General features: G+C 49.4%; 1 long non-coding RNA gene across 1 annotated transcript; it reads left to right on the top strand.

Moving 5' to 3' along the window:
- The first annotated feature begins 247 nt into the window (after positions 1-247).
- LOC119246795 (uncharacterized) lies at positions 248-21,446 on the top strand. The gene is made up of 3 exons (XR_005125555.1): positions 248-1,154; positions 12,647-12,769; positions 21,280-21,446. It is a non-coding gene; the product is annotated as an uncharacterized LOC119246795 (long non-coding RNA).
- Positions 21,447-23,213: the final 1,767 nt, after the last annotated feature.

The raw sequence follows: 23,213 nt of genomic DNA, 5'->3' as shown, positions 1-23,213 counted from the left end.
GTGACCCTCCAGCACCGCCCGCTGGGTCCAGAGGAGCAAGTTGGGTCAGGATGGAGAAGAGGTTGGAGTCCGCATCACGTCACACGCACACGCGAGACCCAGCAGGGCTGTGCCGGCGCTCGGTCCACTAGATGGCGGCAGACACCAGCGTCTCCCTTCTGGCGGCCTGACCGAGCGCTGCCCAGTCGTCTGGCAGCTTGCACCGCCTGGGGTCAGTGCGTGGAGGAGACGTGGGGTGCAAGGGGAGATGCGGGGTGCAAGGGGAGCGCTCCAGGGCGTGAAGCACCGTCTCCTGCGCCGTCAAAGGCACGGGTGTGCTTGGAACACGGACACGGACACGACATCCTGTCCCCGGCAGGTGCGGTCGGCCGCGAGCTGTGTGACGATTTGGGGGTCACCTGCGTCCCCAAGACATGGCCACGGGTGTGGCAGGCCTCAGGGATGTCCTGCTCTTTGCTTCGGTGATTGTCCTCTTGCCCCAGGGTATGCTCGCCGGGCGAGCCCCCTTTCACGCCGGTAATTAGACGCTTTTCTGCCGCTTGCTGCAAGGAGCAGCAGGTGCATTTCCGGAGCGGAGGACCCTGTGTCGTGGCAGGAGCCCAAGGCCGTCCTTTAAGCGGCTGTGGGGTGTATTTTGAAATCTCCAGATTCCACAAGAGGATTGATGCCCCAAGGGGGAACGTCCAGGGCTGCACATCGTTTTTCGCAGCCAACCTGCGCTGCTAAGATGCTGACGGATTTGAGACGTTCCCTGTTCCCTTCCCTGAGCGGGGAGGGGCACCCTGGTGCCCGGTGCGTGTCTGGGACTCACCCCTCAGGGTTTTCTGGTTCTGCCAAGCGGCCTGCCGGGTCCTGAGTGTGGAAACACCACACAGCACTGGCCGCAGCTGGGCCCATGTGACTCAGCCCCGGTCGCCCGACGCCCGCAGAGCCATCACACCCACCAGCAGGGAGAGAGATTCACGGAGAGAGTGGCCGCTCCGCCCCGGGCTGGCTCTTCAGAAGCTCCACCGAGGGAATCGTCAGTCAACTTTCTTCCCCTGGAATGAGAATGTCATGAGTGCGCGATGCGGTGATTCACAGAGGCCTCTAAATGAGGGTGCTTTGGCAGAAACACCCTATACGTGATGGAATACTACTCGGCGATGAACAAGGTGAGTGCATGGCAATAAAGTGGTAGATTCTGCAGGGGGAGAGGTTGGAGGGTTGGGAGGGACAGTAGGGGGTGGCGCTGTTGAAACCTACTTTATAACGAATGCCGTATAGTCCTCTGAGGTATTTAAAGCAGCTCATTATACCCCGTTATTTTTAAGAGCTTTATTAATAGGACAAATCATTTTCTCTTGAGCTCACTTAAGACAGAAGAAGTTGGTGGGGAGCATCCGGGGAAGGCTCGGGAGAATTAGGTAATTTTTAAGCACGTGAATCGAAAAATTTCAGAGCCGAGCAAAGGAATGAAAACTCGAAAGGCCTGGGCCATCCAAGAGCAGACGTGAAAGAAAGATAAAAATAGTGAGAGGCTCATGAAATCCAAAGTTAAATTTCGCCAGAAGTGGTTCTTTGTGCAAGATTAAGCACCAACTCCAAGAAAACGGTCACTGCTAAGAAAATATAAATATAAACAAATATAAATGTAAAGAACGAGCAGGCCCGGGGATTTTCGGGGAAGCAATAAAATGACAGTCTCAGAGCCGCCGCTGAGCCACCTGCCAGCTCTGTGACTTACCACCTGCGTGGGGTTTCCAGCTGGGAGCATCCGAAGGGACTGCAAACCCGTCCAGGTGATTCGTTTGGTGGTTATTTTGTTTTCCAGCATAGATTGTAAAATAGTCGATGGACGCTTTCCCGGATCAAAGAATTAAAGTCTGCCGAGGAAGGATTATGAGAAGCACCCTCTGTTGGAGAGAGAGAGAGATCAGTTTAAAATTTCAAAACATTTCAAATAGCCCCGTGTCTGCTCTTACCTTTTCCTGGCTCAGGGCTCTGGACTATTGTACCGGTTGCCCTGCTGAGAGTCTCGCAATACTCAAGGCAAGATGTTGGCTGGTTGTTCGTCTTTGATATTAATTTGCAACTAACTTTGGGCATCACAGGATCTAGACGTGCACTTGTGGAACTGACTTTCTAACTCTGTGGCCAAAAACCATTGATCCGATGGGGTCAGGTTGTGGACAGAAACTTAGTGTCCGTTAGTCAATGAGTGGATGAGGAAGAGGTGGTTTGTGTACACAGTGGAGTACTACGCAGCAATGAAAAAGGGAGATGTTGCCTCCATGGAGGCTCAAGAAGGCACAGTGTAGCCCCATTTCTAGGGGATGTGGGACTGAGGACTGTATTGTCTTTTTTTTTTTTTAAAAAAAAAAGATTTATTTTATTGATGCGTACAAGAACTGGGTACAGGCCAGAGGTGCAGGGGTGAGAGGTTCCCTAGAGACAGAGTGGGGAGCAGAACAGGGAGATCTACTGAAACACACTGCTGAGGGGAACAGGGGGGGACAGGAGAGGTCTGCTGTGCCCTGTGGGTAGCTCCATGGCCGGCCGGGGAAGGAACTCAGGCTGCAGAGGCTGCAGAGAGCTTCATAGGTTGTGTCTTAACCCCTTGCGCCACCAGGGAGACCCAGGTCTGTATTTTCTTGTTGGCCGTTGGTTGGGAGCCTCTCTCAGCTCCTCAAGTCTCTCGGTTTCTTGTCACGAGGTCCGTCCGTGGCTGTTTGCTTTTTCAAGCACAGTGATGATCTGGCCCCTCTTGACAAGACTCACCTGATTAGGTAAGACCCACCCAGGATCAGTTCCCTCCTATTAACTCCCAGGACAAATGTTAGGGGTGTTTATTTTCAACATCCCTTCCCACTGACATGCACGGTAACTTCCTTGAGAGATGGACTTTCCCCTACCAGGTAAGACCCTTGGCGATGATCCTAAACATCCTGCTTGTGCAAGGATGTAGTTGGTGTGGACACACACGGATGCAGTCTCTGTGGAAAACAGCACGGAAGTTCCTCAAAAAACTAAAACCAGGGCCTCCCCAGTGGCGCAGCGGTTGAGCGCTGGGTTGCAAGGCTGCCTGGCTGTGGTGCCGGTTCGATCCCCAGCTGCTCCCCGGCCACCAGAGGAGGGTCCCACATGGCGCGCAGACCTCTCCTGCCGCCCGCTGCTCCCCTCAGCAGTGTCCTTCGGTCCTTCTGCTGCTCTGCTCCCCGCTCTGGCTCCGGTGGATTCTCTCACCCTCCCGCGCTTCTGACTGTACCCAGTGCTTGTATAAATAAATAAATAAATAAATCTTAATAATAATAATAATAATAAACAACTAAAACCAGATCAACCACACAGAGTCGCAATTCTGGGTTGATATCTGCAGGTGTAGACACTGACTCCAGCTGTCTGACCTCAGTGTCCACTGCAAGACCATGCACAATAGAGAAGCAGAGGAAGCAGCTTAGGTGCTCAAGGACAGGTGAGTGGGTTTAGATGTGATCTGGGCCTCCCTGGTGGTGCAGGGGTTAAGCACAGGGCTGTGAAGCTGTCTGCAGGCTCTGCAGCATGAGTTCGATCCCCAGGTGGCCAGGGAGCACACCACAGGGCACAGCAGACCTCTCCCGACTCGCCTGCTGCTCCCCTCAGCCATGCATTTCAGTGGATCCACCTGTTCTGCTCCCCACCCTGTCTCTGGGGAGTCCTCTCACCCCCGCACCTCTGGCCTGTACCCCAGTTCTTTTGTGCATCAATAAATACATCTTAAAAAAAAGACGTGATCTATACACACAGTGGAATACTACTCAGCTATGAAAAAGGAAAAAGATGAACTCTTAGCATTTTCCGCAAATGGATGGAGCTGGAGGATGCTTAGCGGAATAAGTCAAAGGGAGAAGGACTCCTACTAGCGGAATAAAGAGAAACAAAACCAAGGGGCAGGAAAAGCCAAAGCATAGAAATCTGACGGCAGAATTCAAGCTGCCAAAGCGGGAGAGAGAGGGGAGAGGAGAAATTGGAAGAAGCTGGAGGACTGTGGGTGTCTTGGTGGTGGGTGTGATGCGCAAACAACCCCGAAGGGGCAGATCCTCTACCTCTGGAGCCCAAGCGGCTTCGCAAACCAATGCTACCTCGATTTAAAACTAGGAAAAATGTAAATTTAGTTCATCTTTCCGTCGTCTTTCTCTACGTCCTGCCCTGCATGGAATCACCGTGTTTATCTTTCTCTGTGGGGTCGATGCCACCCGCGCAGCCTGCCCTTGGGGCTCAGATCTTGCGTAGGTTGCTTTAAAAAATTGAGTTTAATTTCTTATTTTCAAAGTAGAGATAAATCAAGCCTCCCTCGGGGGTTGCGTGTGTGACTGGCACTTGGGAGATCAGAGTCTCCTTTCTGTGTGATTGTGTTCCCAACTGGACAAATATTAGGCTCATCCATTTTATTTGACTTTCAATTTTCGGGATTGCTTTCTTTTCTAATTCAATTACGTCCTCGCAGAGCATTGCACAGGCGCGTGTTGAGGTCGGGATGGCGTCCCCTGCTGCACTGACTGTGCTCCCCAAAGCCACCATCTCGCGCCCCGACTGTACAGTGTCACGCAAGGGGCGTGGGCAAAACCCACTAGGAGCTCACGTGTCTGCCTGGAGTCACCTGGACACTCTCTTGTTATGTAGGTTCATGCAATCAGGATACGTAACTTCTACCGGGGCCTCCCTGGTGACCTAGGGGTTGAGTCTCAGGCTGTCACCACCACGGCCTCAGTTCAATCCCCGGCCAGGGAGCAACCCACAGGGCGCAGCAGACGTGTCCTGTCTCCCCGCTGCTCCCCTCAGCAGTGGATTTCAGTAGATGCACCTGCTCTGCTCCCCCCTCTGTCTCTGCTGAGTCCTCTCTGCCCTGCACCTCTGGCCTGCACCCCAGTTTGTCTACAAAATAAATAAACATTTATAAAAAAAAACCAGAACAGTAGTTGCCTACAGGTTCCCAAATGTAGACGTAACTCATCCCCAGCGTGTCCGGGAGCTTTGAGTGTGAGGCTGAGAGAAATCTCCAGGATGTGCAGACTCAGGAGGAAGTGGGCCAGACGGGTGACCCAGGCCGCCCCGGGGTGGGCTGTGTGGCCGGACGCATGGTCCACGCGCTGCTGGGGTTCCGTCCTGGCTCCAGCAGGAAGGGGCGTCTCTGCACCCTGGTTTGCTACCTCTATTGCCTAGTAAAGGTTGGAGGGTGATGCTCGTGTCCTTCCAGGTCGAACTCACACGGGCTTATGCCTTGTGCCCCAAAACCCTGAGGCCCGTGTACACCTTTTCCCGTCTCGTCCCTGTGTTGGTTGGGGTGTAGCACCAGGGCACCAGATTCCCGACTCAGCTGTTTTTCTTTCTGGTACTCAGCGCCTGTTCTTCTTCCTGCCTTGGCAGCGACAGGAGACGTGCAATCCACACGCGTCACGTGCGCCACCTCCTGGAGGGCCGCCTGCATCACAAACCCGGAGAATTTAGGCCAAGCTGCAAAGCAGGGGATTGGAGCTTTGAGGACAAATGGGGGGCGGCTAGAAACTCCCTCTGCACAAACTGCAAAAGGGTTTGGTTCAATCTTCTGCCTGTAACTTTGTGCAGGGCTGGAAAATAGAAAAGCGCTCGAGTGACCAGCGCGGCGTTAATTAAGTGGCCGTTGGGAGGGCGGAGCCACGGGCTCTCATAGCCCGTGGTGCACATGGAATCTGTCAGTCGCTTTAATCCGTGACATCACATTGATGGGATGTCACAGGGATGAAGGATCTCCTGAGGCACAGTGTCCTTTTCTAACTCCCGCAACTTGCTGCATTGATTCGGTGACTCCATAGCTCTGATGACAACACAACCGAGGGCAGGTGCACGTGATTCTTCACGTCAGTAAGTCTCATCACTGTCACCTGGAACGGGAGATGCAGGCAAGTCGGGGGTGTGGTTCTGTCTGCATCCAAAGGTTGGCGAGTCTGTGGTCTAAGTAAAAGTCTGAGGACAGGAGACGACAAGGTGGGATGTCCCGGGTCAGGAGACAGGAGCAGAAGAGGCAAGTCCCTCCTTTATCTGACTTTTGTTGTATCTGGGCCTTCACCTGATCAGGTACGGCCCACCTGGACCCTCGCACTGATTAGGCGAGGCCCACCACACTGGGGAGGGTAATCTGCTTGACTCAGGCTGCTGATTCAAGTGCTCATCTCATGTGGAAACACCCTCATGAGCACCCAGAAATCATGGTTAATTTGCCCACCCTTTAGCCCAGCCTGCAATTAATTTCTCTCTTAATTTGATACACACACACACACACAATCAGACAAGCCTCCATTACACAGGAACACAGCTTGCTCGCAGGAAGGTATCAGGCCAATTTTTTTCAGCATATTTCCTTGCCTCACCACATGGGTTGCCCGCTGACCCTGCATTCTGTTTTATGAATGTTTAGGAGGAGGCACATCCGCAGGGATGGGCAAACTCCAGGCACTCAGATGCTGGGTTAAAACCAGGGAGGAAACTTGCTTTCTCAAAGGATTGTGACCTGGAAAACCTGGGGATTTGGCCGTGAGAGGGAATGGCAATCCCAGCTCTTTCTAAGTTCCTCGGATTTTGGGAGGCACTAAAATTTGCAAAGCCCTTTTACACCCACTGCTTTGTGGAAGCCAGAAATTGGTGTGCCTGGCACAGAAATAAATATCTTTGTTTTCAGAGCCCTGGGGTTAAACGCAGAGTGTCTATAAATTGTCCAAGATCCTATCGTTCTCAAAGCAGAAAATCTGGTTTTAAGTGTTTCTTGAGGGCACACTAATGGCCTTTGTTTGCAAAGAGGAGCAACTTCTGAAAGGAGTAGCGATTTCGCCGGGGTGCGGGATTGCATCAATTGTGCGATTATAAAAGAGTTCGGTAATAGACGCTCAAGCCGCCAAAGGGACTCAATGAGCTGCAAATGCTCAAGGACCTGTGACTTCAAGAGGGATTAGCAACGTGAGCTGCCGTTTTGTTCAACGAGAATGAAAGTCAGCTGGGAAGAGGCAGTCTGGGGTGGGTGAGCATTTGTTACGCAGAATGAGTCAGATAAGACGCATCTCCGCAGATTTTATATATATACTTTTTAATTTTTTTGCTCAGAGTGAATTCTTCAACATACTTTTGGTCTGCGAGCTCCTACTTTGAGCACGGGATGGAATGCATCACTGTGAGACCGGAAAGTGGAACAAATTAAACCCCCTCACAATGCTCAGGGTAGCTGCCCTGTAACATCTCACAGAGACAAGGGGAGACAATGGAGACACGATTCTCCAGTTGTGCAAACAGCACTCCCGAACAGCGTTCACAAGGGTGTTTGCTCCAGGCTAACTCATTCACTTAAGAAGAGCCCACTGAAGGGGTGTGGGCTGTGTGTTGCCTTTACAGATGGATGCAACAGCACACCTGGGGCTTAGAGACAGAGCCGTGCTTCCTGGAGGGAGCGCTTGCTGCTCAGAACTGGCCAGGGTTGCAGAGTCAGTCCTTCCTGTGTTGCCCAAGAATCTGGGGTACATGCACGCCATGTTGCAGTATGCAGCCATTTGTTTTCAAAGACGATGTTATAGTCGGCGTATGTGCTCGCTTTCCCGCGGGGAGTCAAACAGCTTATCTGTGTAGACGTCCCACTGCATCAAGACCTCTCAGCAGGGACAGATCATTAGCAGAAATGAAACTTCCAAAACCAAAATGGGGTTCTTTTTAGCAACGTGGGGACCCCATGCCTGGCGGCCTCTTACATCTGTGGTACGGAGGCCAGCCCATGGCCTGGAACCCTCCAAAGACAGGAGGTGGGGCTCACGCCGCTCCCACCCCGGGAAAAGTCTCAGATGAATCTGTGGCCTCAGAGAGGGTTTCTCCAAACAGGGAGGTGCAGTGGCAGGATGGGGGTGTTGGGGGGCAGGTTTTTGCGCATTCAGCGTGAATTTCCTTGTTCATTAATAATACATTTCCATTTGTTTCCCCCAAAAGCGCAATGGGGAGGCCACATGGACTGCTTGCGTCACTCTTTCTACTCTCTGGGTCTCCTCCTTCCAGGGAGGAATTCGCCTTCCACTTTTATTCTTCATTATCCACACTCTTCACTCTCTTATTGATGTCCCTCGAGCCCATTAGGCAGAAATGACATCTATCGGGGACTCTCGTATCCATTTGGCTGTTTTTCTGCCTCACTTCTTTTTCCAGGCACTTTTGAGTAGATGGATGGACGCGAGCCCTCATTTCAATTATTTTTATTATGCCTGCCCACTGCTCGCGCCCATTAAAAATGAGAGTGTACAGTTCATTTAAGGATTCAATAATCCTGGGAGGCCGTAAGTCACGCCGGCCCCTCCATGAGCCCGCCGCCGCCTCCTGGGATCTGTTTGATTTATGGACGTGGTTGCCGGGGGGGCTTTGCTCCCGGCCGCTGGGCTCTCTTGCCATCATAGAGACACCACGGCAAAATGCTTAGTAATGCTGACGAGGTCCTCGTGAGTTTGTCGGGTGACGCCCGCTGGGGTTGGCGCAGCGAACGTTCGACGGCTGTGCCTTTCTCGAAGACAGGGTTCCTTTCTCCTTACGTCGGCGCCAGTGGTGGCCAGTGCCGAGCGTGCAAGGAATTGAAAACCTGAAGCTGCAGCAATGACAGACTTTGGTTCTGCTGATTTCTAGGTATTGGGTTGCCAGAACAGTCCTGATGCATTTTGCCTAGCGAGCAGAAAAAATACGTCCTGACTTCACCGACGACCCGATGGAAGGTTTTGTTGATCATGTCAGTCTGCTCAGTTAGCTCATTGCCTACACCTGTCTTTTCTTTTTTGAAAACAGATTTATTTATTGATGCATACAAGAACTGGGGTACAGGCCAGAGCTGTGGGTGGTGAGAGGATTCGCCAGAGACAGAGTAGGGAGCAGAATAGGTGGATCTACTGAAATCCGCTGCTGAGGGGAGCAGCGGGGAGACAGGAGAGGTCTGCTGTGCCCTGTGGGTCACTCCCTGGCTGGCCGGGGATCGAACTCATGCTTCGGTGGTTGCTGATAGCTGCATGGTGCTGTGCTTAACCCCCTGGGCCACCAGGGAGGCCCCCACACCTGTCTTACGACCACTCAAAGAGCAATTTTTAGAATGAACTTACTGGAAAATTGTAATTGATGTCACATTATACAGGTGTCAGGGCTACAGCCCCGTAATTCAATGTCTTTATATGTGCAAGTCTAGCTTCCACCTACCGCCATCCAATGGACCCTCCTGACCCGCTGCACCCACCCCCGACCCCGTCCACCTTCCTCTTTCCTCTCTGCTGACCACCATCCTGCTCTCAGAATCCAGGACTCTGATTTTGTTCGGTTTCGCTTGCCTGTCGAATTTCTTTATCGTCTGTGCTTGAGTGGAATCACGCAGCTTTTGCTCACTCCATTTGACTGACTTCACTGAGCTCAAAACCCCCAACTCCCACCCATGCTGCTGCTACTTGCAAGATTCTGTGTCTTTAAATAGCGAGCATCTCCAGTATTTCCTGACTAAGTACTTACAGGGTGGTTCCTTTATGTCGCTGCACCCCAACTTCTCATGTAATCCCGTGTCGATGGACACGTAGGTGGGTTTTGACTGGCGACGAGTGGTTCCATAGAATTGCCGTGGACACAGAGGACCGTGTCACTGTAGAGTAACAGGGAGCACGTCAGATTTACAGCAATGGGGTGTTGAAAATTCAGAGCGATTTTGCTTTTGCTTGGCTGCCACCTGACCGATCTCATTTGAAGCGAGACCCTTTGTTTCACGCTCCCAGACAGAGTCAGCTTTGGAGACGCTCCGTGATGAATTGCTACGTTATCTTTATGCCATAGTTACCCTTAGAAGAACAGTCATTATACACGAGAAACCTGCCAGCAGCACCCGAAGTTACCCTGGGTCTCTCGGGCAGTTACCGCCTCCAACACAGGAGCAGCCGTTCTCATTGTGCAAAGGGAAAAAGCACAGCCCCGAGGAAGCCGGGTGTGCGTGGCCCTAAACCCTCTGCCCGACCGCGAGGTAAATACACCAGCATAGAACACTACGGAAAGACAAATGAGCCTTGTCGATGGCGATGCCAAGCGTGTGAGGATTTCCGGGAACTTTGGTATTGGGGACGGGCTCGTTCTTTGTTCTGGGGGGCAGTGCTGTGCCTTGGAACACACTTAGGAGTGCCCTGGTGTCTTGTAGATGCCAGGATCACCTGCCACGTCTCAAATAATCACCATTGGCCCAGCATCGCCTGACGGCATTGCATAAATGTCAGGTGCGCGCCACGGTGAGGCCACGTGTACGCGGCTGAACCCAGTCACCTCCTTCCTGCACGGCTGAGCTCGGTTGATCTGACTCAATGTGTTTCCCCTCCCGTCACCAGGACTTTGGTCCCATCGTCTAAAGGTTTATTTTTGTTTTTTAGTTTCCTCATTTTGCGCAGTTTGTGTGGGATTTCAAAATATTTTATTTTTATGTTGCTTTATATTTGTTTATTAAAGATTTGTTGATGCACACAAGAGCTGGGGTGCAGGCCAGAGGTGTGGGGCGGTGAGAGGATCCCCCAGAGACAGAGTGGGGAGCAGAACAGGCGGATCTACTGAAATCCACTGCTGAGGGGAGCTGCCGGGAGACAGGAGAGGTCTGCTGTGCCCCTGGGTCACTCCCTGCCCGGGTGTCGGATTCAGGCCATAGTGGCCTGAGACTTAACCCCTGCGCCACCAGGGAGGCCCTTTGCTTTATATTTAATCCAACTCTCCAATTATAATGATCGAAAAAATATTTCTCTTAAAAAGAAACTCAAGCTACTACCATGTTCCCTGGGGAATTAAATCTTCCCAGTCGAGGACCACCACATTATGTCCTATACTCAAACCCTGGGGTTATTTTAAAGGAGCTGTTGCAATATTGAAAGTCCCAACTCTACGTGTCTGATGTGGGTAGATCAATATGGCGCCTAAATCAAGAAAGCCTTTCACCAAAAAGAATCGCACCAAGATTGGGAGCTAGGAAAATGTCTTCTTAGGATACCCAGAACTCGATACAGACTGCAGAAGCTCGTTAATTTTGTGATGGTCTCCAGCCCTTCCAAGAAGAAATGTTTATTCACATTCTCAAAGCTTCCTGGTTTCTCAATTTTTTTCCCCCAGAAAAATGGCCTCCCTTTATGAAGCTATAAAATCCTGGCCTCCCTGGTGGCGCAGGTGGTTGAGCGCAGCACTGTGAAGCTGTCCGCAGCCTCTGCGGCACCAGTTTGATCCCCGCTGGCCGCGGAGCAACCCATATGGCACAGCAGACCTCTCCTGTCTCGCCCGCTGCTCCCCTCTGCAGTGGATTTCATCAGTCTGCCTGTTCTGTTCCCCGCTCTGTCTCTGGGAATCCTCTCACTCTACAGTACATCTGGCCTGTACCTTGGTTCTTGTATAAATAAATAAATCTTTAAAAAACATAAAGCTGTAAAATCCTTCCAGAAACTATAAAATCTACAGAAATCCTTCCAGAATTGCCATGGATGTATCCCTGTTTAAATTACACCAACAACCTATTTCCTTTATTAAGAGGTGGTCTATGTGCACGGTGGAATATTACTCAGCAATCAAAAAGGTAAATTGGTTCCATTTGTGGCAACGAGGATGGAGCTCGGAGGGATGATGCTGAGTCAGATAAGCCAGAAGGAGACAAATACCGGGGGGTGTCACTTCTATGTGGGATACAGGGAAACGAGGGGTCAGATAAAGACAACCTTAAAAACTACCCCATGGAATGGGCCTCCCCAGTGGTGCAGCGGTTAAGCGCTGGGTTGCGAAGCTGCCCGCAGCCTCTGCAGCGCCGGTTCAATCCCCGGCTGCTCCCCGGCCACCGGAGGAGGGTCCCGCATGGTGCGCAGACCTCTCCTGCCGCCCGCTGCTCCCCTCAGCAGTGTACTTCAGTCCTTCTGCCTGCTCTGCTCCCCGCTCTGGCTCTGGTGAATTCTCTCACCCTCCCGTGCTTCTGACTGTGCCCAGTGCATGTATAAACAAAACAAACAAACAAATAAATAAATAAAAACATGCCTCTATAAAAAAAAATAAAATAAAACACATAAAGCTATCAAAACCTTCCAGAAACTATAAAATCTACAGAAATCCTTCCAGAATTGTTTAAATTCCCCCAACAACCTATTTCCTTTATTAAGAGGTAGTCTATGTGCACGGTGGAATATTACTCAGCAATCAAAAAGGTAAATGGATTCCATTTGCGGCAACGAGGATGGAGCTCGGAGGGATGATGCTGAGTCAGATAAGTCAGAAGGAGACAAATACCGGGGGGTGTCACTTCTATGTGGGATACAGGGAAACGAGGGGTCAGATAAAGACAACCTGAAAAACTACCCTGTGGAAGCTGACTATGGATCAGAGGCCTCCAGAGGGAGAGGTACCTCCTGCATGATGGTGGAGGCCGGTGGGGAGTTTGGAGTTGGCTGAGGTGTGGTGACCCAACGCTAACAACCATGTAAGGCAACGTGACTGCAATAAACATATTAAAAAAGTAAAAGCTACCAGAAATGCACCCTGTTCAGCACCACGTTAGTTCTTGGAAAGCAACGCTATACAATGAATCTCCAAAACAAAATAGATGCTGAGATAAAATCTTACATTAAATCCTAGAAAACGAGTCAGATATTGGTCTTTTCAGCCGCAGGCATGATTTAGCAGCGCGTTGGCAAAGCTCCGTGACTCCGCCAGAGGCCTGGAGTGGGGCAGGGACCGCTGTTTATCCTGAATTTCATATCTTGATGGAGCATCGCTCCGATTCTGGGTAAGTTACGCTCCAAGCAAGATCGCAAATATCCTGCAGCGGGGGAAGCGCTGCGGAAAACATACGTGTCCAGGGGGGGTTTGCTCATCTTGTTTTCGCCTCTTGAAATCTTTTCGGCTGGGCGGAATGATGGAGCGGGCATATTTCACCACCGTGTGCCGCTAGATTTAGGTTTTGGGTGAGGCATAAAACGAGAGGACGTTATTATTCTACCGAGCAGCCACGGCCTCCATGCAGCCAGGCATCTCCCCATGAAATGTTCTGGAGTCGCCGCGGTGAACTTGATCGTGTCGGCGGCGGGAATTAAAGGGGAGTCTGTGACAACCTTTACTCTCTCCCTCCCTCTGTGCTTCCTTGTCTCTTGATTTCGTTGTTCTCACGCCCAGGACACACGGCACCAAGCCGCAGCGGCCATGCAGTGGAAATCACAACATTCGGAACTTTAAGAAACAGGAGCCTGTAGGGATATTAACTAATCCACTTACCTGTCTAGAAATTTGAGAATTGGCCTAGAAATCATACGTGGGTGTTGTCACTGAGGGGGAGCGTGTCCTCGATGTGGACAAAACGTCCTTCTCAAGTCCACGTGCCCCGTCCACTGGCGTCCGTCTGCCTGGGAGGTGGCCCAAGATGTGTGCGGTGATTCCAGTCGGCGCCTTCCCCTTGGCTGTGAGTGCAGCAGAGGAAACCGTCTCAGACGCCCGGGAAGACACTGTCGGTGCGTGTTTTTCCTGAACACGCGACTTTCTGCTAATCCGTGGCATTCCAGTGCTGTTCCGCGTGGTTTGATGGTTGTAGGGGATGATGATGTCGTACCATATGTCATGATGTCACGCCATACAACATGATGGCATAGCCTCTGTGGTGGTGTCATAGCATCTATTATGATGTCATACCATCTATTGTCATATCATGACAATCTCATACTGTCTGTTATGATGTCATACCATCTGGTATGATGTCACATCTCCTATTATGTCATATCTTTATGATGTCAAGCCATCTGTTGTGACGCCGCGTCATCTTTTGTGATGGTATGACATCTATCATGACATCACATCATCTGTTATAATGGCATACCATCTGCCATGATGTCATGTCATCTATTGTGTCATATCATTATGATGTCATATCATCCACTGCGACATGTTATCTACTGTATCAATGAATCCTATTAGTGTTCTATCCCACATTGTTCTATGCCAGCCCCTCGAGTATTAGCCTATTATGCATCTCTAAAATACCATATTGTGTTTTGTGACACTGTTGTGACTATCCTCATTTTCACGTCGCCTGCAAAGATGATCCGTCTGCTATTACACCACGTTAGAGTAAACACGCTCAACATCATGTATCTTATATATCCATGTAGATTCTCGTGATGGCATCGCTTGCTGTTTATGTTATCACTGACTTTATAGGCGATGTGGCACTTTGCAGCTACTTTCACATCCTGTGTTACCATTTACGACAAGTCCGAGTTCTCTGAGGGCTTCTCTCGGCATCTCTATTTTTGCATGTTCATAAGTCCATGAAATGACCGTGTGTGTGATTAAACACCCAATGGGGGTGGTTTTCTTTGAGCTGCAAATGCCAGGTGCATGGCATTGTGCCTTGACGCTGGCTTGTGCTGTGAACTCAGCACCTCGTGAGCGTAGCTGCCGCCTGCCACCAGAACACACTCTCCTGTCCTCGTGAGGGCTGTGGAGGTCCCTGTGGTGCCACCTTCTGCCCGAGTCACGTGCAATGAAGTAGTCAAGGCTGTGCTAACTCTTGCTTAGTTATGCAGTGTCTACCTCACAATGCCGTGGATGGTGCCCTGTCACTTCTGTCATGCATTGGCCGGTACCGCGTCACTTATCCTTTTTTACAAATTTATTTCTTTTCTTACACTGTTGTTTATTTTTGGACAGATTCTGGTTTCTCCCCTCAGGTGTGGTCCCCATAATTCTCCCACCACCCTGGACCCCGTGACCATCACCACCATCCCTTGAGCTCTTCCCTCCTGTTTGGACCTTGTCCTCCCTTCCTGGATGTCTCAGATCTACGGTCGGTCTGCAAGTTTTGTCTTTTTCCTTCTGACTCTTTTCACTCAGCATCATCCCTCCCAGCTCCTCCATGCTACCATAAATGACATGACTCTCTCATTTTTCCTGGCTGCATAGTATTCCATTAGATAGCTAGCCAGTTAGATAGATAGATAGATAGATAGATAGATAGATAGATAGATAGATATGTGGATGGATGGATAGATGGATGGATGGATGGATGGATGGATGGATGGATGGATGGATGCATTGATTATGGATGGATGGATAGATAGATAGATAAGTGGATGGATAGATATGTGGATAGATGGATAGATGGATGGATGGATGCATGCATGGATTATGGATGGATGGATAGATAGATAGATAGACAGATAGATAAATAGATAGATCAGTGGATGGATAGATACATGGATAGATACATAGATAGTTACATAGATAGATACATAGTTACATAGATAAATAGATAGATAGATAGATAGATAGATAGATAGATATGTGGATGGATGGATGGATGATGGATAGATAGATAAATAGATAAGTGGATGGATAGATACATGGATAGATGGATAGATGGATGGATGGATGGATGCATGGATCATGGATGGATGGATAGATAGATAGACAGATAAATAGATAGATGAGTGGATGGATAGATACATAGATAGTTACATAGATAGATAGATAGATATGTGCATAGATGGATAGATGGATGGATGCATGGATTATGGATGGAGAATGGATGGATGGATGGATGGACGGATGGACGGAGATAGCTAGCCAACTACCTAGATAGATGATTAAATGGATGGACATGTGGCACAGAGAGGTCGAGGAAATTCTGGGGTCACACAGCTTGGGAGGGGCGTTTGTGGGGAGAAGGTGTCTCCTCAGTGCGCAGCTGCCACTTCTGGTGTCCGTCTGGGCATTAACATTTGCCGTTAGGTCTCTGATTTGTTTTTGAAATTGGCTCCTAAGGCTTCTGCTGGCCAAAGCCCATCGACAGCCAACGGGGCTGTTTTCCCTTTAGCATCACGATGTGGCTGCGGTGAGGACCCTGTTACCTGCCATCTGCGCAGCCTGCCAGCACTTCCCGGGACCCACCCAGCCTCTCATCCTACTACTCAGGAACCAGAATTTGGATTGTTACAGGGCAAGGCGAGGGGGACCCCAGAACCCCCAAACCTGCCTGCTCTGAATGGGTGCTGCCTTCCGCTGCATCAAGACAGACACACGCGAGTGCATGAGACCCTCCGTGCAAAGGGACTTGGATACGATGAGTGCGCGAGGCAGAAAAGGGAAAGATTAGTGTCTCCAAATCAAGCATCCAGAGTCGCTGCCCCCTCGTGGGTCAATGTCCAACCAAAGCAGGGCCCCTGAGCCCCAAGAGTGTGCCCCTTATGTAAGGCTCCTTCTGGGGGACCCACAAGAGAGGAACAGGAGGGGCCAGGCAGGGCTGGGAGCCAAGGAGAAAAACCCAACCCAAGTCAAGACAAAGGCGGCCGCAGTCACCTCCTCACGGGCTCACCCTGCGCCTCTGTCTCTACCGAGTGTCCCCGAGTCCCTGGACAGGTCGAAGGCCAAGAAGCCAGCGCAGTTTCTCCCCTGTCTCTGCCCACGGGCCTCCCCCAGCCGCCTCCTGTCCCGAGCTCCTCTGTGGCTTCTCCCTGCTCAGCTCCACCCTCCCTGGGTGGGGGGCAGAGAACCTGCAACCTCCCTTTTTTGGGGGACCCCCCCCCGTGGCAACAAGAGAGTAAAAGCCACCACCCAGCCTCCGTTCTCCACAGGGAGCCAATTTCTGAGCAAATTCTTAAAAGCTGACTTTCAGCAAAACTCTGTGTTCCTTCTTATTAGACTTCCAAGAATATTAAAGGCATTTTTTTACTCAGATTTGCAGCTAGAGAGGCTGAACTTATTAGAAGTGACTCAGGCCGCTGGCTGTTCGCACCGCCAAGGGAGTTTCGATTTCCATGAAACAGGGAAAAAGCGGAGAATTCAAGAACACAATCAAGACAAGGCGAGTTGTACGAATTATCCCGAGAATTCCAGCAAAGGGGCTTTGGTTTCTCTCCCAGAACTTTTTCCTCCCAAAGGCCCAACGGACCTCAGAAAACTCCTTTCTGCTCTTTTTTTGAAACGCCCGCTCAGGTTTTGATGGTTTTCCACCTTCTCCCTCCACTTCTAGCTCCTTCTCGCTCACCTTCCTGAGTTAAGTTGGATTTTGCGACTGTTGATGATATTCCCTGAGTTCTGTGAGCTGAGCAGAAGACTGGGGAGGCCTGTGGAGGTCCAGATCGGTGGCAGGAACAGAAGCATCTTTCGCTTCACCTGTGTTTGAGGAAGAAGTTGTTTCTCTCTTGGTCGATTAATAGTGGCTGGGATAGATTTATCCTTTTCCTACTTGCGGGATCAGTGCCCTAATTGTTAGGGGGAAAAGGCTGTCCTGAAGCTGATCCCATACAGGCTTTGTGGACGCCACCCCCACCCCAAGCCAAAGCCAAAGACACTGGGGACTCCACATCCCATCCCCACCCAAGGGAAGGGGGCTGGGACCTGAGGGTGGGGTTCAGCAGCCAGGTGGGTATAAAGCCAGACACGTGGGCTTTGGGGGGTCCCCCATGTTGGCTCCCCGCCAGCTCGCAGCGTCCGGCCAGCTCTGAGAGTGACTTTGGGTTTCCAGGTCGGCGGATCGGGTAGGACGCAGTAAAGACTTTATTTCCCTATTTTCTCCCTGAGTTGTACATTTTCCTTATTTCCTTTTCCCTTGTCAATAAACCTTTATGAACCTGTTGTGTGTCCTGCAGTGGAGTATCCGTAAGTCCCTTGTAAGCGCGCGGGGGAGGACCCACAGCCAGGCCACCCGCTCAATATCGGGGCTGCCCTATAACATACTGAGCTGACACCGGAGCAGCCTGCAGCTAAGACCCCCGGGTTGAAGGGAATTCACTCCGGAAAGACCAAGACCGAGGCAGACCCTAACTTGTGTCGGTCTCGGCTGTTGATGTATGATTCCCACCTCCCGCTGGCCCCATGCAAACGGCCTACTCCGACACCAGCGCCGGGATAGCGATATAGCCCGGCAGGCTTTTTCTACAATAGTTGCTGCAGAATTGGAAGACGTCAACCTCCAAGTGATTCTGGCTTCAGGCGAGACCAGCACATCGAAATGGGAAGAGTTTGCTGGGAATTTTCCATTCCACAGGCGCCGTGAAGGGCTATTCATATGATCCTTCGGCCCGTCCTCCTCCGGGACCCGAGGCCACATTTCAAAGTCAGCTGGATCTTTCACCACGGACAACGCGGACAGTCGCGGTGGATAATGAGCAGAAAGGTCAATCGCTGAAGTTTCAAAAGTCAGAAAGGGCGTGAAGTGTGAGTTTCTCGAAGGGCTGAAGCCCTGCACAAAGTGACTAGCTCCCCCCGGCAAACTCTGGTAAATCTTCATCCCATCGCCTGCAAGTCGCACGCTTAAATATCGAAAGCATTTTCTTATTTTAAAACGGCAACCTGGGCCTTGTAGAAAATAAGACAGAGTGATTTGGTGGATGAAAAATATCTGGGAACCGGCTGTGGAATTTTGCCTTTTAATGCACCAAAGTGCTCTTGTGAACCTTGTCCAGAAATGCTTTGCAAATGCTTAGGGGAAAGAAAAAAAAAAAAATGACCGCATTTGGAAAAAAGTGAATTACCCACAGGCTCTATTATTTGCTGTGTGGTAAAAAGCAAAAAGCTTATTATGTGGATTCTATCACTTTGTCTGGATTAAAACAGTTATTTCCAGTCAAATTTGAAAGGGGGTGAAAAAAGAGCAGAAAATCTTTCACAAGGGGACAGAAAAATTAAAAAACCGAACCGTGGGGAAATGAGAAATGTATACTTAAAGGATGATTTCCCTTTAAATGGTTCTGACGACGGTTAATGAGACGCCTCTCTTTGCAAAAACAGCATTTATTATTAAAAGGAAGTTTAATAGAGTTCCCCAGCCTCGAAGCCCTCTCTCCTTTTAATGCTGAATTGCCCAAAAGCACTTTTCCAATTGCAAGAGGCCGTCTGTGCTCCGAGGCAGGCCCCGTTCTTCTAGAGTTAAGCTTCTACATTTTGGCAAAACTCCCCCCTACAAGTTGTAGGACCAAGACCCTCCCGAGGACTAATTTCAAAGCAAAATTCGGAGCTGCGTGGTGTTGAGAGACGACAACGACACTATTCCTAGACTGGAAGATTCCCACAAAGCACGGCAGTGGCAATAAATACAGACCGAAGTGTTCAAATCAGGTGGATGCAATCATATTAATATTGATTAATACTGAGTGTTTGGTCTAGGAATCGCAAGGATGGTCGAGGGTCATCCTCTCGTCTTCATTTATGTTGATTTACCAGTTGTCTACATTTTCTTCTAGTGCATTTTTGATTTATGACTCCCTCCCTCCCTCTCTCTCTTTCTCCCCCCTATATTTCTAATAATTCAGTCTGTCTCCGAAGAATGACATGCTCCCAAACCACCCAATTACCCATATAATTAAAATCAAGACATGGAGCATTGATAGGACTTAAAATTACTTTTGTCATCACACACACACAAAAGGCAGGTGCTTTGGATGAAGCCTAGGGACGCATCTGCTCCTCAACCTTGTCCATCTTGGAACCAACAGACCCCAACTCTCTGGGGTCCTTCTCTATCCCAACTATTGTTCCAGGAATGTAATAGGGGAGTTGATTCAACCAGAAGTCACGGTGACAAACGTTCTCAACAGAGGAAGCCAAGATCGTCTGCTCGTGCTTTCCCAGGGAGTGGATCCCAGGGTGCCACGGACGATCTGCTCTGGGTGATGGCAGGACCCCAATAATGGGGTTTGGTTATGACCTTGATGAGAAGAAGCAATGGATTCTTGGCAACTGTCAGGTCTTGGTGTGTTCTCACATGACTGCATGGTTTTGATCTGGGGGTCCCAGTTTCCTCCCGCATCCCAAAGACGTGAGTTTCATGGTGAGTCTCCACGGTCCTCATCGGCCTGAACGTGGGGTGTCCTGGAGGGGCCCCCTGTCCAGCTGTGGGTACCCCTTGACTATCAGCTGTGGGATGACCCCTCTGTGACCATGAACTGGAATAACCAAGATGTGGAGTGATGAATGGATGAACACAGATGATGGCTGGATATTAGGTGTGTGATGTTTTCATGACCAAGAATCTGTCCTAGGGCCTCAGCTCTTCTTGAACAATCCTGTGATCAAATTGGTCGTGTTCTCCCACCTAAATGCCTTCTTGGTGGTTTGTTTTGGGGTATTTGCTCGAAAGTGGGGGTTCACCCAGACACCGAACATCATCAAATGTTCCGCCCAGTGGCTCCCAGTGATTTGGAAAGACTTACGTCTTCATGAAGTCCTACAAGCATTTCAGAAACTCCTTGTGAGACTTTATGTCAGCTCATTTTTACGATTCAACAAATGGAGTGAGTGAAATATCGATCGGAATATCGTTTCTTTGTGATGAAGCACCTTGACATTTTGTAGATGTTGATTCCAGACTTACTGGTCACCACATCTTTCCAGTTTCTTGGACGGTGGAAGAAAACAGTCCTGAGTGATTTCACTACAACTTTTTTTGTTTCAGTCCTCACTAGGGTTTTGTTTTAGATCTGGGTGACTTACCTAGTTTGGAGAAAGGCACAGTGTGTCACTTTAAGAAAATAATCAAGACATGATATTGAAAGCATCATTTACCGTGGAAGAATGGGAAGCGTCATTAATAGAGTGAAACAGTTGACATTTGTAATTATCGGGACTATTTATTTACGTTAGCGGGCAGGCCTTGATGATAGAATTCTAATCACATAGAAAATATCACTCCCCAGGTTGTCCACGTCTCCAACATCGTAACAAACAGGCTTCCTTAATTTCCCAAGGGATGTTTCCAACGGTGTTACAAAGCGCGCGGGGAGCAAAGTGATTTAAGGGCTGGACGCTGCCTTTGAGGTCAGTCCACCATCTTAGGATTTATGGCTCGGTCCTCATCGCCATGCTGGAGGCAGCTGTGGAGTTTGGAAATCCCGCAGTAGGTTCTGGACTTCTGCTGGAGCAGGGTGGGGAGGGATTTAGCTGCTTTCAGAAGGTCGTTTATTATTCATTTTGTGCTAAGAGCTGATTTATTCCACTGCTTTTATTTTCTGTTCTTAACAAAATCACAGCCTTACGCATTTTAAAAAAGGAGAGGGTGGAGCAGGGAGAGGGAGGCAGGAGGGAGCCAGCTCTTTAAATGTGCAGAGCAGTTATGCGCTTGGTTTTTGAGCAAACTCTGCAAAAGCCCATTTTATAAAGGCTTTCCCGTTCGGCAGTCTCCATCTACAGCGACGGTTTTCAGAGTGAATTACTAAGATTCCAATAAACACATTTCCTGCAGGAGAAAGAGCGGCGAGCTTGAAGTCACAATATCTCAATTTACATCTTGGCTTCCTCTCCTCCTACCAGGGAATTTGGATGTTGCACTTAACTCCTCTTGGCTTCCACCCCACCCGCTCTGGAATGGAGAGATGGATCTGCTGGACACTCACGATGAAGGGTCAGAGAGAGCGGGGGCATGAGAAGGACGCACACGGGGCGGAATGCATCAGCAATGGAAGGGGTTGTCTTCACTGGGAAATTGGTATGTCTGACAAGCCATGTCTCGGGAGCCATTTTGTTGGCTTCGAGCAGTGGTTTTTAGCCTCTGATATGACAACATGCTGCACAAAATGGTCAGGCATTTCCAGGTCATCTCTCTCTCCCGGATGTATCTATCACCATCCATCCATCATCCATCATCCATCATCCATCCATCCATCCATCCATCCATCCATCCATCCATCCATCCACCCATCCATCATCCATTGACCATTGATCCATCACCCATCCATCATCCATCTATCCATTCTATCTATCTATCTATCTATCTATCTATCTATCTATCTATCTATCTATCTATCTATCTATCTATCTATCTATCTATCTATCTATCTATCTATCTATCTATCTATCTATCTATCTATCTCTGTATCTGTCTGTCCATCCATTCATATAACCATCTATCTATATATCTATATATCTATCCATCCATCCATCCATCATCCAGCCATCATCCATCATCCATTGATCATCGATCCATCATCCATCATCCATCCATCATCCATCTATCCATTCTATCTATTGATCTATCGATCTATCTATCTATCTATCTATCTATCTATCTATCTATCTATCTATCTATCTATCTCTGTATCTGTCTGTCTGTCCATCCATCCATCCATCCATCCATCCATCCATCTACCCATCTATCCATGTATCTATCCATCCACTCATCTATCCATCCATCCATCCATCCATCCACCCATCCATCCACCTCTATCTGTTACCTATCACATATCTTCCCACCTATCTCTACCGATATTATATACACGTGTGTTATATGTAAATGTACACAAACATGTAAATATTTATTTTAAAAAACATCATAGTAGCAAGAAATCACCAAGAATTTGAGAGTACAATGAGACCAACTTTATAGGATAAGTCATAGTCAAGGAGTTGTCTTCCCACTGAAATCTAACATGCTTTTAAAACATCCCATTATTAGCTCTAGACATCATTAAATCAACTTTTCTTAATAGCGCTCGACACCCTCACCCCAGCCAGCCGAGGAGGGCAGGGGTGCGTGGGCGGCCTCTGGAACAAGCCCGCAAACCCACCCCCTCCAATCCTTGTAATTTGCTTTTCGTATTCAAAATAATCCCTCTGTGTGCGCTCATTTAATTCATGGCCCTTGGACAGTATAACCCTAACATGGTTTCCCTATATATAAACTCTTTCTGGGAATTCAGAAATCAAAGTTTCTGCTTGTAAAAGTGTTTGCACGAAGCTGCTCCCAGGTCCTTGCACATGCTGGCTAAGAGGCTGGAGCAGCGTTGGGAGATGTTGCCAGCTCCATGGTAACCGGGGACATGTCTGTTCTCCACTGCAAACAGCACAGCCCCCGAGGCGGCTGGGACACCCCCAGAAATGCCCCTTGGAGGCACCAGCGGGGAGGTGGACTCTAATTCTGGTTCATTTTCACAACATCTGCTCGTGGCTTGCCTCTCATGTGCGGAGGCCATGAGCCCACGGTGCGTGGACTATCCCGCGGGCATAACCTCCTGAATAATTTTCTCTTCGACTCAAAAGTTGCAAAGAAACACTGGGTGTTAGGGAAGGGAAAACCTTCTACTCATCTGGGAAAGTTCCCAGACATGTTGATTAATTAAGAAGGACAAACAAACATTGGGTTTCTCGCTCCAATTTACTGGGTTGCAAGTAAAATAAATTGGATTCCACAGATTGTTAATAGGAAGTACAGTGAGAAGAAGCAGGTGCATCTGTGGTCAAATAAGTTC

The sequence above is a fragment of the Talpa occidentalis genome, unplaced genomic scaffold, assembly GCF_014898055.3.
Source record: "Talpa occidentalis isolate TD23 unplaced genomic scaffold, MPIMG_talOcc4v2.1 talOcc4.15, whole genome shotgun sequence".
NCBI lineage: Eukaryota > Metazoa > Chordata > Mammalia > Eulipotyphla > Talpidae > Talpa > Talpa occidentalis.
The sequence above is the reverse complement of the archived record's forward strand: the minus strand, read 5'-3'. Positions and strand labels throughout refer to the sequence as shown.